The following is an 18383-nucleotide window of genomic DNA, read 5'->3' as shown; positions in this document are numbered from 1 at the left end:
TTACAAGGCCAACAACCAGGTCTGGAGTCATCTGGAAGGCCGACTGTTAGAACAAACTCGCCCAGACTGGATCATCGTGGGTGCCTAACTGCACTGGAGCACTGACATCGCTGCTGAATAACGAAGAAAGTCATATCAGTGCGATCAGATATAAGTAACAGAGGCACTGTCTCATGAAATTCGACCAGCGCAGGAATCACGTGTACTTTCGCGCTGGCAGCACGTTCGGTCTATTTTGGAGCGCTTATCAGCGCGTTTATTTTTACAACAGTCGCGATGATAGCAAAACTTTGGCAAAGTGGGTCATTTGGCAACATTAGAGAGCATGAGCATGGATGATTTGGACTCATGACACAGTAGTAAGACTGATAGGAAGACAGTGACAAATTACTGTGTAACAGTTATGTTCCTTGATATCATCGATATGTGATTTTTCATAAATAAAGTGTAGAACATTTGCGTCCTTTAGATGTATGGTAATATTGACCCCGGGTACGTACCTAAGCCCTATATTTTTTCACTATCATCAATTGATTGGTTCCTCTCTCAATCTATTAAAAAATATTCTCCACCTAATTGTCCCAATGTGCAAGGATATATTTTTTGTACAATTGAATGTTTTTTGTGGATTTGATGGTTTCCTGTGAGATTTTGTGCATGAGTTTATACTATATAGGTTGTCTTGGAAAAAAACAATAAGGACATTAACAATAAATGACTTGAACAAACATCAATTAGTATGGAAAATTGAAATACATACTGTGAAAAAACTAAAATAGCCTAAATATATTGTGCACTCTCTCTAATATATGTCTCTAGGGCTGATGAATAGTTTCAATGTTTGAAATGCAAATTCAGCAAGGGTTGAAGTTATTTTATAATTATTTGTTATTGAATTTGATTGGAAACAAGGATTGACATGGATTGCAATTTGTTAAATTTGAATGTGTATTCTGAATTGATTTGGATATGATCCATTTGTTGGGAATTTGTTGCATATGGTTGATCCTTGTGCTTTGATCTATTTAATTGGTTGGGTTTTTCTTTTTTTTGAACAACGTGGGTTGAATTGTTTAATAACTCAGAATTATGGCTAGCATCCATCAACTTTGTATGTGTACAAGTATAAATGTGCATAATGATACTTATCTCCAATTCAGTTCAGTGGATTAGGTCATTTTGGGACAATATATTGTTTTATTTATTTTGTAGTTGCCACAGGATGTTTTATACTCTTAATATTTAAAATTCTATTTATGGATTGTTGTAGGCCCAGCCAATGTATGCGCAAGTTTTGGACATAATTTAAAATATATGTGCACTTAATGTTTTTTATTTATATTTAAATATCAGTTACATATCTGTCAAGTTCTCGTGGTTGGGAGAGACGAGTACTATAACACCATTGGTCACTCAACACCATTAAATATCTCTCCCTTAACTTGTTCAAATTATTAATTAATTTAAATAACTTTAAAATAATTAACTAAATCAAGATTCTCGCTCTCACAAAACAAGAAGTAAATAAATTGTTTTTGGATAATATTGACTAGAGAGAAAATATGATTATAAAAGTATTTCAGACTAACCTAAAATATGGCTGAAATTATTTCAGAATAAGGTATTTAGGTCTAGAAAAATTAAATAAGGCTTGCATTCCATCTCTATGTGGACACTTTCAACCATTCAAGTTTGCGATAGATAAATTAGACAATTAAGGTAATTCATTTATTGAATGAGTGTTGCAAACACACCGAGATGAACGGTATGTTTGGTGGTTTACATATATTGTTTGACATAGTTAAACAAATTATGCTAAACATTCTGAAGAAAAGTTATTTCATCTTAACCTTAAGAGAACCTTATGTTGAGATTCATTCTGATTAGGATGGATGTATCGACATTGATTTTTATTTTTTAAATATATTTTTAAAATATGGATGGCCAAGATTGAAGCCCGAGCGAATATGCTTCATGTGAGTGGCATATCAATGGTTAGGTCGGTCGGGAGCGTGAAACGTTGGTATGGAAATTATTTATGGGAAAATATTTGACCCCGCACCAGTCAGGCAATATTGTCGGCGCTGCGAAGAGAATGGAGTCGGCGGAATATTAAGCATATAAAATTGTACATATGTAATATTCAAAATAAAGTATTAAACATTATATTAAATAAAAAAATCTAAATATTATATATAAATATTAAATATTAGATATTAAACATTTAATTATTAAATATTAAATATTAAAGTTTTGAAATAGAGAAATTTAAATATTTTGAAATAAATATTTAATATGGACATAGCTTGAGTAGGCCTGATGGTTATGAGCGTGTGTTTCCTCCTAAGAGGTCACAGGTTCAAAACCAGAGGGGGATAGAGTATGTATGCCTTTGTAGACTTAGTAGTCAATTTGCAAAAGAAAAAATAAAATTATATATATATATATATATATATATATATATATATATATATATATATGGAATAATAATTGAAAAAATTGAGATATTAATTAAAAAAATTGATATTTGAAATAATATATTAATTAAAAACTTGAAATATTTATTATTAAGAATGAAAAAATGTATCTTCAAAAAACCATAAATAGATTAAAATCATTTATGAAATTATTAAAATTAAAAAAAAAAATAAAAAAAAAATATTACAAAAACATTTGAAATATGAAATGTTTTTATTTTCTAAATAATAAATAAGGATAAATTAAATATAAAATATGAAATATTGGATTTTAAAAGAAAACATAATATTTAAAATTTGACATAGAGAAAAATATATATGGAGAAATTTTAAGAAAGACACATTAAATATTAATGAAAAAAATAACATATTATTTGAAAAATGATTTATTAAAATGAAATGTTTAATGAAAAATTTTCATATTGAATATGAAAGATCTAGAAATTGATATGAAATATAAGTATGATATATTAGAAATTCAAACATTTCAATATATGGTGCTAATGACATTGTTAGCTTGTCTTTCGAAATGCAAAAACAAAGTGGTGCTAGAAAGAAGACATTGCTTCTGCTCTGTCAGAAGATGGCATAATTTCATTAGTGCAGGTGGAGGAATAGAAATGGAAACTAAAATGATTGAAGTGGTAGGAAATTATATTGGCAGAGCAGCGTTCAGAACAACATCTTTTTGCATGTTCCTTTGGTCTGCTTTCTTATATCCACCTGTGTAGCATTTGTGGGTCGTTGGCAATTGTTGGTCGAGTCAAATTTGAATGTTGTGAATTGCAAATATTTACTTTTGTTGTTCCATGGGATAAAAAATTGAATGAGCCTTCCTATGATTTTGTTTTGCAATATGAATTGCGAAGGAAAAATTAATTTTTTTATAGCTATATTGTATATAGGAATTTAGCTATAAGCGTTGGAATGAGTTTAACAAGAAAAAAAGGTTTAAGGGAAATTGTTAATATGATAGAAAAACAAAGCGCATAGAATTGGGGAAAAACAGGAATGCATTTCATGGTTGATTTTTTTTCCAGCTAAATGGTCATATAGATTGTAAGTACTAACAGGCACTGAGGAAGAATTGATTTAGTGAAAGGGAATATCTAGTAACAATGAGGAAGAATTTGTTTAGTGAGTGTAGATAGTGGCAAAGATTTCCTACCCATTGGACAAAGAAATTCACTAACCAAATTAGAAATTTTATATTTTTTATGGCTTTTGTTTATTTATATAATTACTATATCTTTATTTCTTTAATAGCAATAGGAAACATAAAACTTTCTAGTGCAACCAACCTCAACCTCAATAGTACAACTATGTAAATACAAGCACATTAACAACTATGTAAATACTACTGTGCGTATGGGAAATAGTTGTAGATTGTTGGGTCCCTATAATGCTGGTGATTACCCGATTACTATTGTAGTCATACCCCTTATTTATATTGTTGTGCCCCTATTACCCCCATATTGTTATTTCTATGCCCCATAGAATCCCTCTATTGTTATTTTTGTGGCTTTATATTATTATTGTTAGGTCGGCTGGATTATATTGTGGCTCGTTAGACTCCTATATATAAAAAGGAGGTTTTGTCATTTGTATCATCCAATAATTGTTCATTTATGTAATGTAAACGAGGTTGCCCCCTCAAAGAGGCTGAATTCTAAGGCGTGGATTTATGTTTTTTATCTTTTCTTGAGCTGGTTTCATAACATTTGATATTAGAGCTTTGGATTTTATGGTTTCGCTGCTCCAAACAGGTCATCGTGGCATTTTCGCTATAAATTTTTTTCTGTGATGTTTCAGAAGTCGCAAAAAAAACTCATTTGATAAGAAATCGCGCTGAACCTTGGGTCCAAATTTCAGAGCTTTTCACACTATATTTGCGGAGATTTTATCTGAGGAAGTTTGTCTTTTTGCAGACTCCTGAATTACAGTCCAAACAGGTGACCTGGGGAAAATCGTCATAACTTTCTCTCTAGGGATCGGATTGAAATTTCGTCAGAAGGTAGAGAAAGAGGATGGACTGTAGTTGCTTGCAGTCATTTTTCAGATCCATAGGTTGAAAAAGTGACTCGTGGCACGTCATACAAGTTTTCTCTACGAAACTAGTCTATAATCAAGTCAATGTGGGAGATTTTGCATAACTCTTCCTTGGAGAAACCAAATTGGGTCAGAGTTGTGGAATTGGAAAGAGGACGCAGAAGGCTACCACAAGTTGCAATTTCAGAACTGGATGATCCAAAATTACAGAGATACATTAGATTCAATATCAGGTTTCTACAAAGTGGAAAAAGGTGTGTAGTTTTTATTTTTATTTTTGCATAAGCTTGGTTTGAAGGAATTCAAAGGGCACAATACAACATTATTATCGATAACTGAAGCCCCGAGGAAAGAAAATGCAAACACCTAGTAAGGAAACTAAAAGCTCTAGCATGACTCATGAAGAAGAGGAAGAAATGCTACATGATATATCAAAATTACAAGAACAAGTGCAACAAATGTCACGCTCACAAAAGCTAACGGAAGCTAAGATAAATGGCGTGGAATCTAAGATAAATGGCATGGAATCTAAGATAAAGGGTATGGAAGATAAGATGGATAATTTGAAGACAGATTTGAAGACAGACATGGCAGATTTGAAGATAGATTTGACAAATTTTCTACAAGAAATACATACTAAGGGTGAAAAGGGTGTAAAGGAAACTCATGATGTGAACCAAAGAAATGTTAATCATGATTCCATAGACTGTAATGTTGGATCGAAGACCCACCATATTCCAAAACTCGAAATGAGGAAGTTTGATGGCAAGGATCTCGCCACATGGATATTACAGATGGAGCAGTTTTTCGATCTCAATAATGTGCAAAACACACAAAACGTATGTATGGCAACTGTATATTTGGAACCAAATCAGTTTGTATTGTATCAATGGCTTTGTTCCCGTAAACATTTTATCACTTGGGAAATTTTTACAGAATAATTGATAGCACATTATGAGGATACAAAAAGCAACACTTTTTTTAGCCAATTGATAAGTCTCAAACAAAAGGGTTCAATAATGGAGCACATTGAGGAGTTCCAAAAATTGAACATAAGGGTAAAAGATATTCCAGAGGATCATAGGATTGATGTGTTCATAGGGTATTTAAAGGATAATATCCAACATGATGTTCGCCTTTGGGAACCTGATTCATTAGAGAAGGCATTCAGGTAAGCAAGAAAAATGGAAAGAAAAATTATGGCAACTCGGAAGCATACCACTCACAACTATAAAAATGGAAGTGTTGTTCCCCCTAGTCTTCCACAACCTATATGGTTGACACCACAACAATTGGAAGAAAAAAGAGCAAAACGGCTTTGTTACAGTTGTGCTAGCAAATACACTAAAGGTCATAAGTGTGCTGAGAAGAAATTATTCTACACAGATTGTGAAGAGGAAGAAGAAAAGGAGTAATAAAGGTCAAAAGAAGAGGATATACTCCAAGGAAAAATCCTACATGAAGAACAAATAAATCCAACCATATCTTGTAATGCATTGGTGGGAATTACCACTCCTCAAACCATCAAGATAGAAGGACAAATCAAGAAGAAAAAGGTAATAGTGTTGATTGATTCATGAAGCACCCACAATTTTATTCATTGTAGGGTAGCAAAAGAATTGAATTGCTTCCTATATCCAGTACCAAAGTGTCAAGTGATGATTGCAAATGGAGGAACTATAAATTGCTCTGGAAAGTGCCATAATATCAAGCTATCCATGGGAGAATGTGTATTGACTAGCCCAATGCTTTCCATTCCAATGGGAGGTGCTGATGTTGTACTAGTAGTCCAATGGCTACAATCCTTGGGTACAATAGCTTTTAATTTTCAAGAACTTTTCATCAAATTTTCCATGGAAGGAAAGGAAGTTGAATTAAGGGGTATCGCAGGGAAACCAGGAAGGATAATCAACTCTAATGGTATGATAAAGCTTCTAAAAAAGGAGCAAAGAGGTGTAATTGCACAATTATGTTCACTAAATGTTTCTACATCGGAATCATCTATTTCTCTAGATCTCCAAAAAGTCCTGGACAATCATTCCAAGGTATTTGAGACTCCCAAAGGTCTCCCACCTATGCGTGATCATGATCATGCTATTCATCTGATTCCAGGAAGTGTTCCTCCAAACATCACGCCGTATAGATAACCCTATGTCCAAAAAAGTGAAATTCAACGTATGGTTGCAGAACTGCTAGAGGCTGGTATAATTCAACCGAGTCAAAGTTCTTTCTCTGCTCCAGTAGTATTGGTGCACAAGAAGGATGGATCATGGCGCATGTGTCCGGATTATAGGGAGCTCAACAAGCTCACTATTAAAGATAAGTTCCCCATTCCTGTCATTGATGAATTACTGGATGAATTGCATGGATCAATTTACTTCACCAAGTTGGATCTTCGTTCGGTATAACATCAAATCAGAATGAAGATTGAAGACATTCCAAAAACAACATTTAGAACTCATGAGGGTCACTATGAATTTTTGGTCATGCATTTTTCCCTTACCAATGCACCTTCAACATTTCAAGGTTTGATGAATTCAATTTTCAAACCATTCCTTAGAAAATTTGTGTTAGTATGTTTTGATGATATACTAATCTACAACAAGTCTTGGAAGGATCATGTTGAACATGTTGATAGGGTGCTACAACTATTGGAGGAGAAACAATTATATGCAAAAAGATCCAAATGTTTCTTTGGAGTCCAGGAGGTGGAATATTTGGGTCATATTGTATCTCATGAAGGAGTTAAGGTAGACCCTAGCAAAATTAAATCCATTAAGGAATGGAAAATCCCCACATCCATAAAGCATCTGCGAGGATTTCTTGTGTTGACAGGGTATTATCGCAAGTTTGTTAAGAATTATGGGAGAATAGCAGCACGTCTAACAACATTATTGAAGAAAGATGCATCTTCATGGACTTCGGAAGCAACAAAGGCCTTTGAACATCTTAAAGAGGTAATGTGCCAAGCACCGGTCTTAGCTACACCGGACTTCACAAAAACCTTTATTTTGGAATGTGATGCTTCAGGAAATGGAATTGGTGCTATTCTAATGCAAGATGAAAGACCCATTGCTTTTGAAAGTTGTCCAATCAAGGGAAAGTTTTTAACGAAAGCTATTTATGAGAAGGAAATGTTAGCAATACTCCATGCACTTAAGAAATGGCGACCCTACCTAATGGGAAGAAACTTCAAGGTAAAAACGGATCATGAAAGCCTTAAATACTTTTTAGAACAAAGATTATCCTCTGTAGTGTTGTTGGGAAAAGTATCCAATTCAGAATGCCCCTATCCCACTCTAAGGTGTGATAGTGCCTTAGCAACAAATAAGGAAAATTATCTGAGTATTCTTCTTTATGAAATGTAAATAGAGAAGAAGGATGTAACTAACCGGTGTCTTCTGCTAGTTTGTCGATCCAATCATTCTCTCTTTTGTTCGCTTCCCGCTGCCTGCTCCTTCACTGGTCCAGCTTCACCAAGTTCCTGCAAGATCACAAGAGAGGAAAAATACACAAAAGACATAGATTTACATTCATAACTAGTTTAGGATCAGATATAAACTAAATATGCAAACATAACAAAGCATCATTGATATACAAGCATATAGGAAAAACTCAAATAGTTTTATTGATATGATAAGAAATTCCAAGAGGAGATACAACCAAGTGAGTCCCGATCCAGCATCTACCTCCCAGCAAAGGAATCCCTTCCTCTCCTCCAACAAAGCATAAATCACCCAATGCACTAATCTCAATCTCAAACCAACAGCAATTCTCTGCAAAGTACAAAATTCCAGCCTCCTGAACCTCTGGGTGAGAGATCCATATATAGATGTAAGCAGAGAGGATGAGTCAGCTTATGTTTTGACTTGTGGCTTCTCTCTGTCAGTTCTTGCTTCCACTTGGAGGTTGAGAGCCTCTTACTCATCACTAGTCGAATTCATTGAGGCAAGTGTCATTGGAGAAGATTCTGGAAGCTTCCATGGTCTTTCCACCTCGTTGAATGAGCTTGCCATTTGTCATTTCCTGCTCAGCGCACCCTGGTAGTGCTTCCACCTATGTTGCAACGCACCTAGCCAGTGTAGCCTCTGAATTGCAACACAGGCAGCTAGTGGAGCTTCTGAATTGATCCTGAATTGACTGTTTCTGAGTGGTTTTTGGTGGAGAACTTCTAGGAGAAGCTGTCATTGGTTGACCTTGTTCCTTTAGGGGCAGGAAAAACTCTTTTAGGGACTTTGGATCCCTTGGATTATGGAAATTTCATGCTCAATGTTGTAAGCCACAAAAATGTCTATAACAGTTGCCCCCTAAAGTATGAGGCCATTTATTGGGTGAAATGCTTTATTAGGAGGATCCGAAGTTCTTCCAATGCTGGGAGGAGACTTGTAATAAGATACAATACAATACATTATTTTTCATACTGTTTTCTTGATCTAGCTGAGGCGGGCATTCCCATGCTCAGCTTTATAAATTCATTTTTCTGTACATAGGACAGACAATCGTCTGATGGTAGACTGATGATTTTGATGAAATCATCATCCTTTTGGTAGGATGATTATCTGTGCTGCAATGTTGTACATGTCAATGTCTTTATTTTTCCTGAATATATATCGCAGCCCGGATGGATGAAACTAGATCCGAGGTCTTCAATCTCGTCTGATCTTCACTCTAAGTACAAGTCGATCCATGTGAGAAATGTTCTGAATTCGAATATGGAAAGACATCGCTTGATTACCAGTCAATGATGTAAATTGTTAAGAAGCGCGAGAGGAATCACCAATAATGATAATGACCCTCAAGGTACCATCGTACAATTCACGTGGTGTGAATAAATGACTCGGCATCGAACACTACGCAAAATCTTTCGGTCGAAGGTCATTGATGTATACCTGTCGCCAGAAGTGAGAAACTTGCCATTGAGGCATGCAAGCTTCAAAGTACTAAAGGGGGTGTTCCTAGATCAACTTCTTGGATAATGAGCTGATGTCGACAAGAAGCGATCCGTCAATGGAGAGCCTTAATGTATCCCACATCAGTGACATGGAACGGAGCAAATGATTTCGATGGAGGTGAAAACAATCTGATGATATATGGTTCAGGGCGGCGGTCATGAAAGAATGAAGGATAATGTATGGTAGTGGATGGGACACGGTTGACTTCTCTGGATGACTTCTCTTGAACATATCGGCGACACTTGTGTGATGGATCGGTAGCATTTACCCTAAAGGTGGATGGTATGGCGAGACCATGGTGATGTGACCGGTGAATGAAACAACCCAACCCGACTCAGGCACGTAGTGGAAGTGTCATGTTCAAGAGCGACTTGCTACCAATAAAAGTTCTTTGAGTTTCTTCCCAATTTTTCCCCAGTCATTTCTGACCAATACCTCTTTATTTTTGTCAAGCTTGAGGAGGATAACATATGCTTGTTCTATAATTTGCCCTTCGGGCAAACCCATCGCTATGTTTTAACGAGCCTAGCGATAGTGAAACTCGTTCTCGTCTAAAGACAAGTTTGTCGCTATTAATCTTTTTAACGAGTCTAACGACAAAGACAACTCGGCCCTTTTCATTTTTAGAGAGTCTGAAAAGGTACGTAAAGATAACTCCAAAGTTCATTTTTCGTCATCTAATCCCTTAATTCCGAAAAAGTATAAAACAATACAGAAGGGATGAGTTTTCGATAGTTTTAACGAGCCGAACAAAACAAGCGCTCGATCTTTTTGTGCAATAATCCCTCAGGTCCAAAAAGATTAAAATCTAGAGGAGGGATAGCACTTCTGGTCGCTTTAACGAGCTGGAAGGCCAAAACTCGGCAATCTTTTCATATTTTATGAGACAGATGAAAAGAGCTTAAAGAAGACTCGTCTTTCGAGGAACGAGTGATAAAACAGGTTAGCAGTTGATTCCAGGTAAGGGTTGGAATTTTCCAATCACGGCAGTGTCACAAGGATGGCTAGTGAAATCACTCTTCACAGCTGTTCCTCAAAATGGGTAAACAATCAAATGGAGGTGAATGATCGGCCAATGAAAAAGTGGAGGTGACGGTGCAAACACGACCAAGGCTTTAATGGCTGATAATGTTACATTCACGGTGGTTATTTACCGGAGGGTAGTTCATTTTTTAACGAGCTTAAACACGGGTTAAAACACTTGCTCGATCTTATGTTTATTTTTTAACGAGCATGAACTATGTGCTAAAACTGCTCAATTAATCCAGTCATATGATAAGAATGTCTTATTTAAGATGCCATTTTTTATGGAGCTTGCACCTTAGAAAGCTTTGCCCCGAATCCTTTCATTATACAAGTTCGGAAACGACTAATCCTACGAGTTTAAAGGGTTAGACTTACAGGTTTAAAGGGAGAACCTAAAAATTTTAAAAATAAATAGCCGCCCCTTGCTTGCACTCCAAAAGGTTTGCATGCCCCCAGGTATAAAGTACGATTTCAAGGTTACCCCTCAATTTGCAGATAAAACATTTGTTCTACCAGGAAAGGCCTACCTCTTTCAGGTTATCCAAAGATTGTCTCATTTGCGTAGCAAACAAAACACTTCTTCGGCGATGTCTACCGAGATAGACAAATGTGAGTGACAACAAGTGCCAAACACATAACTTTGACAAAAGAATCTTATTCTAGAATAACCCTCTTCCAGCATGGGCGGGGTACAGACTAGTCATATTCTCCCGCGGAAACCTACCCTATACCCAAAGTTTTCCTACCGAAGCAGACCAGGACGCATGCCCCCTGGGATCCAGTCATATCCCTCCGAATTACTCGCGCTCATCGGGAGGACGGACTGTGCGTTGAGACATTTCTTGCGTGAAAAGACCGTTTAGGGATGGTATATGACTAGTTGCGATGCGTGATCCGGGAAATGAAAGCTGGTCCACGAGCTTGACCACTCTTCCTTCGTGCGGAAAACACATTACTCTAAAGAGTGAGGAGACGATGGCTCCCATGCAATATATATAGTCTCGTCCAAGGAGTAGGTTATAATCCAAGGGTCCTTGAACGACCATCACGTTCATTTGAACGGTCTTCCCTTTCAATGTTATCGGCACATTGGGGAGGATCCCTAAATGTCGATTGGTTCCTTTATCAAAGCCTGTCAGATTTCTCATTTCAGGCAAAAGCACTGGCGAACCAAGCGCTTTCCAAGCAATAGAGGAAAGGATACTCACAGATTCCCCCTCATCAATGATGGTGCCAGCCATGACCATTCTGTATATTTGAACGATAATTCGGAATGGTATGATTGTTGGCAAACAGGGTCTGCCTAGTTGGTTCCAGTCGAAGGATACAACTAGGTTGCTTGGTGGTGGGACCGAGCAGACGGCCGGATATCGCTCTGACGAACTTCCTTCCTGCGATAAAGGAATGGGTGGACTGCCCCCGTGTTCGTCGGAGTCTGTGTTGATGAAAAGAATCTGGATGGTGTCATCCTTATCCTCTTTAGTGACTGTATCATTCGAAGATAAATCCTCTGAAGGCAAGACCGAGTAAACTGCCACCTCGACCTTTTGACTTTCGTCGGGTATGGATTCAGTAGGTTCATCTTCAATGACCTGTGCTTTAGCTGACCACTTGAGCGGGCCAGCTAGATTCTCAACTAACGAAGGACTTGGTAAGAGTTTTTTATATCCATGAGGAAGTCGTAACGGCGAAACCGGACAATCTTCCAAGACTCTTTTAGCCTCGTCTAAGAAGGGACAACGGTGGAGGGCATGGTTGCCTTCGCACAGTCTACAAGGAGGTCTAGCCCTCCCTTTTTGTCCTGGGACTTCACTTTCGCTAGTTGACGGTGTACTTTCAACATGGCTATCAGAGGTTGACGACACCGGATTGTGCAAACGGGGAGACCAGTCCTTTAGTATCCGAGGGATGCAGGGACAATCTCTCTGAAAGTGGTCTCCCTTGCAGATGACACATGGTGATTTAGGCTTGGTCAGTGCTGTGTGTGGATTTTAATCAGACGACACTTGTTTTCCCTTATTTGCCTTTGGCTCTTTCTTCTTCTTTTCCTTCTTCTCCTTAGGAACTTGGTTTTTAGTTTTACCAATTCTGTCACGCGAAGAGGAAGGAAGAGGGAAAGAATTATAGGAAGTAGAAGGTTGGTGGGAAATTCTGGACTCGTCTAATTGTTGATTCGACTGTTCAGGAATAATGGTGTTCTGAACGACATTGGTTGAGAAGAGCCAGACTGGCAGGCCAATTGTCAGTCCTAGAAGCGACAATGTGGCCATATGGGCCGCACCAACATCTCCCCAAGAGGAGAAGGGACTAGGATTTCCACCAAGGGGAATTCCTTGGTTGGTGGGCTCCATTTTCTCAACCTAAAGATCAACGCAGGAAAAATGGGTGATTGTTCCATTTAAAATAAATTTTAACGACGCTTAGACAAAACTTGCTTTTTCAATTTTAAAGAGTCGAGAAAAAGCTAAAGATGACTCTAGTCTCCTTCGATTTTTAATGAACCTGAAGTGACAAGTGCTTAGATGGACCTTTTCCGTTAAGGAGTCTGAAAAGGAACGAAAGGGACTGCTCTGGAGTTGTAGGTAGAGGGTGTGCCAAACTTTTCGCAAAACCGCAGAATACTTTTTAAGGTACGGGCAGTCAATATTCCCGAATGCTGTGTTCAGTGCATTGCGATTAGTAGGGCGGCCGACACGGCTTCCTATGGATAAAGGTTTTATTCCTATAGGGGTCTCCCAATATATAGTTGACGGTACGTGGGAGCACAATCCGTACTGGCACTTATCATCTCTCAGGAGGAATCACCCAACCATCAGTGAGGCGACCAGTGACCAGGTTTTACGACGCCAGAACACGTCTCTAGCCTAGACCTCTATGTTGTGCGTTAAGTTACAAAGCGTTGTTAAGTTCATTCAATTTATTTTAGGTTGATCTTTCTTAGAAGTTTGCCTTTTTGGATCACCACGAGATGTATGATACAATTCCTAAATGCAGTCTAAAGATGATAAGCAAGCTTTTATATCTTTTCAACAATGAAAATCCTAGCTACAAGGGGAAAAGAAAGACACGATCTTTTCTCAAAGAGCATAGAGCACACTGTAAATGAACTTTTCCTAAATCAACACATACAAACTGTCAAGATGCAAATGCACATATGCATGTATTTGTTTTCACTTTCTTAATATTGATGCCTAAAAAGAAAGCTGTTGTACAAATTTGAATTTGATTTCAAGTGAAAAACACAAAAAAGTTCCTTTTTCGAAATCAAAAAGACGATTACGACACTTTATGATTTACTTGTTTCGACACTTAGAAATTCATAAATTCAAACAAAACGACAAAAGTAAAAGCTTAATCAACTGTGAACAACAAACAAACTCACTCCTAAGATCAAAACGACACTTACGACAAGTCTAGATCCAAGGGCGACAGTATGACTAGTTTACTTTTGTAATGGGAAACTGCAAATGATGTAACAAATACACAAAAACAAATACAGTTTATTTATACAACTGAGGCGGAATTGAGGCAAAGAAAAGTGGTTTCAGATAGGTACACACACTGATAACAGGCTGCAAAAAACAGAGATAAAACTGAGCAAAAGGAAGGAGGGAACCACAGCTGCACAAGGCAAAGGCTGATCAGCGCACCCTCAGCACAGAGAAACTGAACTTCAGCGCAGGTAGCCTTCTCGAGACCTGCGTTGAAATGCAGAACCTCTTCACAGAGTCTCCGCTGAAGCAGAAATGAGAATTGTCTCTGGGTTTTGGGTTACGGTTTGCAGTTTAATCCACAGTTTTTGGCCGGATAAAAGCTATCAGTTAGGTACAATTAGAGGGATGATTTAAAGGAGGACTAAGATCTATCACAAAGGGATGTTAGAGCACTTGTGGATCAGCTGTTCAGATCATAAACAGGCCCAGCGAATGGACTAAAGTAGCAGATCTCTACTTTGCATTTGTAAATGGCAAATGCAGTTCGATTCAGCACTCTTGAGTTTATGAGATGAAAAACAATAGAAACACAAATAAACTAACAAGGTAGTTTCCCCAGCGGAGTCGCCAATTTGTTGCTGGGAAAAGTATCCAATTCGGAATGCCCCTATCCCACTCTAAGGTGTGATAGTGCCTTAGCAACAAACAAGGAAAACTATCTGAGTATTCTTCTTTATGAAATGTAAATAGAGAAGAAGGATGTAACTAAGCGGTGTCTTCCGCTAGTTTGTCGATCCAATCATTCTCTCTATTGTTCGCTTCCCGCTGCCTGCTCCTTCACTGGTCCAGCTTCACCAAGTTCCTACAAGATCACAAGAGAGGAAAACTACACAAGAGACATAGATTTACATTCATAACTAGTTTAGGATCAGATATAAACTAAATATGCAAACATAACAAAGCATCATTGATATACAAGCATATAGGAGAAACTCAAATAGTTTTACTGATATGATAAGAAAGTCCAAGAGGACCAAGTGAGTCCCGATCCAGCATCTACCTCCCAGCAAAGGAATCCCTTCCTCTCGTCCAACAAAGCATTAATCACCCAATGCACTAATCTCAATCTCAAACCAACAACAATTCTCTGCAAAGTACAAAATTCCAGCCTCCTGAACCTCTGGGTGAGAGATCCATATATAGATGTAAGCAGAGAGGATGAGTCAGCTTATGTTTTGACTTGTGGCTTCTCTCTGTCAGTTCTTGCTTCCACTTGGAGGTCGAGAGCCTCTTACTCATCACTATTCAAATTCATTGAGGCAAGTGTCATTGGAGAAGATTCTGGAAGCTTCCATGGTCTTTCCACCTTGTTGAATGAGCCTTCCATTTGTCATTTCCCCTCTCAGCGCACCCTGGTAGTGCTTCCACCTGTGTTGCAATGCACCTAGCCAGTGTAGCTTCTGAATTGCAACGCAGGCAGCTAGTGGAGCTTCTGAATTGATCTTGAATTGACTGTTTCTGAGTGGTTTTTGGTGGAGAACTTCTGGGAGAAGCTGTCATTGGTTGACCTTTTTCCTTTAGGGGCAGGAACAACTCTTTTAGGGACTTTGGATCCCTTGGATTATGGACATTTCATGCTCAATGTTGTAAGGCACAAAAATGTCTATAACATGAAGAGCAACAAAAGTGGGTCACAAAGATGTTGGGTTATGACATTGAAATCATCTACAAAAAAGGGAAGCAAAATTGTGGTGGCAGATGCACTCTCAAGAAAGGATGAGGATGTGGAAGAATTGTTGTGCACCATTTCTATTATCCAACCAGATTGGATAAATGAAGCAAGGGAGGAATGGAAGGATGACGAAGAAGTGTGGGCACTTATTCGAAAACTACAACAAGATTCTATTACGTCTGATACATTTAGCTGGAAAAATGATTCGTTATGGTACAAAGATCGCTTATAACTCTGTAATAATTCCCAGCTAAAACACAAGATTCTTATGGAATTGCACACTTCTCCCTTAGGAGGGCACTCAGGATTTTTAAAAACTTACCACAGGGTTAAGAAGGAATTTTTTTGGGATGGCGTTAAATCAGATATTCAGAAGTTTGTGGCAGAATGTTTGGTTTTCCAACAAAATAAAGTTGAAACAATTAAGACACTGGGTCTATTACAACCTTTATCCATTCCAACCAACGTTGGGAAGAGGTTTCAATGGATTTTATCACAGGTTTACCCAAGTCTGAGGGAAAGAGTGTCATCATGGTGGTAGTTGATAGACTTACCAAGTATGCACACTTTTGTGCATTATCACATCCATTTAAAGCCAGTACAGTTTCTACTGCATTTATGGAAACAATTCAAAAGCTACATGGAAACCCAAAGATTATTGTAAGTGACAGATATCCTATTTACACTAGAAATTTTTGGACAGAATTATTTTCTTGTCTTGGTAATCAGTTAGCTCATAGCTCATCTTATCATCCTCAATCTGATGGGAAAACTGAGATAGTAAACAGATGTTTGGAAGGATATCTTCGTTGCTTTGTATCTGACAAACAGACACAATGGGTCAAATGGTTGCCTCTGGCTGAATGGTGGTATAACACTTCCTTCCATACAGCAACAAAAATGACCCCATTTATGGCATTTTATGGGTATCAACCACCATCCATGACATCATATTTAAGAGAAAATTCTAAGGTTCAAGCAGTGGAACATCACATCGAACATCAACAACAAGTCGTCCAACTCTTAAAGGATAACCTCATGTTGGCACAAAATAGAATGAAACAAGAGGTGGATCAACATCGCAATGAAAGAAGTTTTGATGTAGGTGATTGGGTATTCCTTCGGCTACAACCATATAAGAAAATGTCCCTAAAGCAAGCTAAGAAGGATAATAAATTATCACCAAAGTATTATGGTTCGTACAAGGTGTTGCAAAAGATTGGTACTATGGCATACAAATTGGAGCTCCCTGCAGCTTCTCGTTTGCACCCAGTTTTCCATGTTTCATGTTTAAAGAAGGTTATAGGTGACAAGCTCCCAGTTCAAACAATATTGCCAGAACTTGACGAGGAAGGAAAAATTATATTGGAACCGGAAGCAGTCACAGAAACAAGAACTTGACAGCTACAAAATCAATCAATTTCAGAGTATCTTATCAAGTGGAAGAACTCATCCGCTGAAGATTCCACATGGGAGGATGAGAATTTTATGCAGAAGTATCCAAAACTATGCAAGCGTTGAGGAAAACACTTTTTTGAAGGAGAGGGGCATGTTGGGTCCCTATAATACTGGTGATTACCCCATTACTATTGTAGTTATACCCCTTATTTATATTGTTGTGCCCCTATTACCCCCATATTGTTATTTATGTGCCCCATAGAATCCCTCTATTGTTATTTTTGTGGTTTTATATTATTATTGTTAGGTCGGCTTGATTATATTGTGGCTCCTTAGACTCCTATATATAGAAATGAGGTTTTTTCATTTGTGTCATCCAATAATTGTTCATTTATGTAATGTAAAGGAGGTTGCCCCCTCGAAGAGGCTAAATTCTAAGGCGTGGAATTATCTTTTTTATCTTTTTTTGAGCTAGTTTCATAACATATATGTGTAGGGTTCTCTGTAAATTATGCTTTAGCATCATGGGGAATTTATGAATTGTTACAGACACAAAAGGGTTCTAAGAAGTTGGAAACCATATATTTAGGAGAAATGGGTGAGAATTTAAGGAGTGCAATATTGTTATAGTTAAAATAAAACTTAAATTCTACAAGTGAAACTGAATCGAAAGAAAGTGTAGGTCTCATGCAGGAAAGATCGACCGAGGTTGGAGGATTAGTTCCTTTGCCCAGCTACTTTTTGCAACCCCAGAACAATCCCTCTACCTGTCATACGAGACCTAGATCTGGACTAGGAAAATTGTAACATAATGAAAACTAATTTGCATCTAGGGAAAGAATAATTTAGAACTTAAATATAAATGTGAAGTGAAAATTGTTTCACGGCTAGCAACAGTAAATACCAGAGGTAATATTTGATGTGTAGAATAGTAACACCAAACCATACGTGAGCTACTTTATTGTAATTTCAACCACAATATTCCAAGAAATATATCTCGAAGATGTAAACAGTAAATACATTACTATTAGAAATTAAGAGTTCTACAAGTGTACAGTGAAGAAAAGAAAACCAACGCATTTGTAAAACAAAATTATAGCACACCTATTTAATTAAGAGAAACAAAATAATATGTACAAGTGACATGTAATCATCAAGAACAATATGCCTAGAAATCTCGACATTATTCTAAAGATGGAGGATGGATAGCCTTTCCTTTTACATGCAAATTCTTTCAAGAAAAACCAAATCACTAGTTTGTGCATGAAATAATTTACCATCAATTATTTAGTCCTCGCCAAGACTTAAGACATTA

Source organism: Pinus tabuliformis, chromosome 4_2 (genome assembly GCF_031772625.1).
Source record: "Pinus tabuliformis cultivar Carrire ecotype Pingquan chromosome 4_2, CPIR1, whole genome shotgun sequence".
Lineage (NCBI taxonomy): Eukaryota > Viridiplantae > Streptophyta > Pinopsida > Pinales > Pinaceae > Pinus > Pinus tabuliformis.
Note: the sequence above shows the minus strand (reverse complement) of the source record.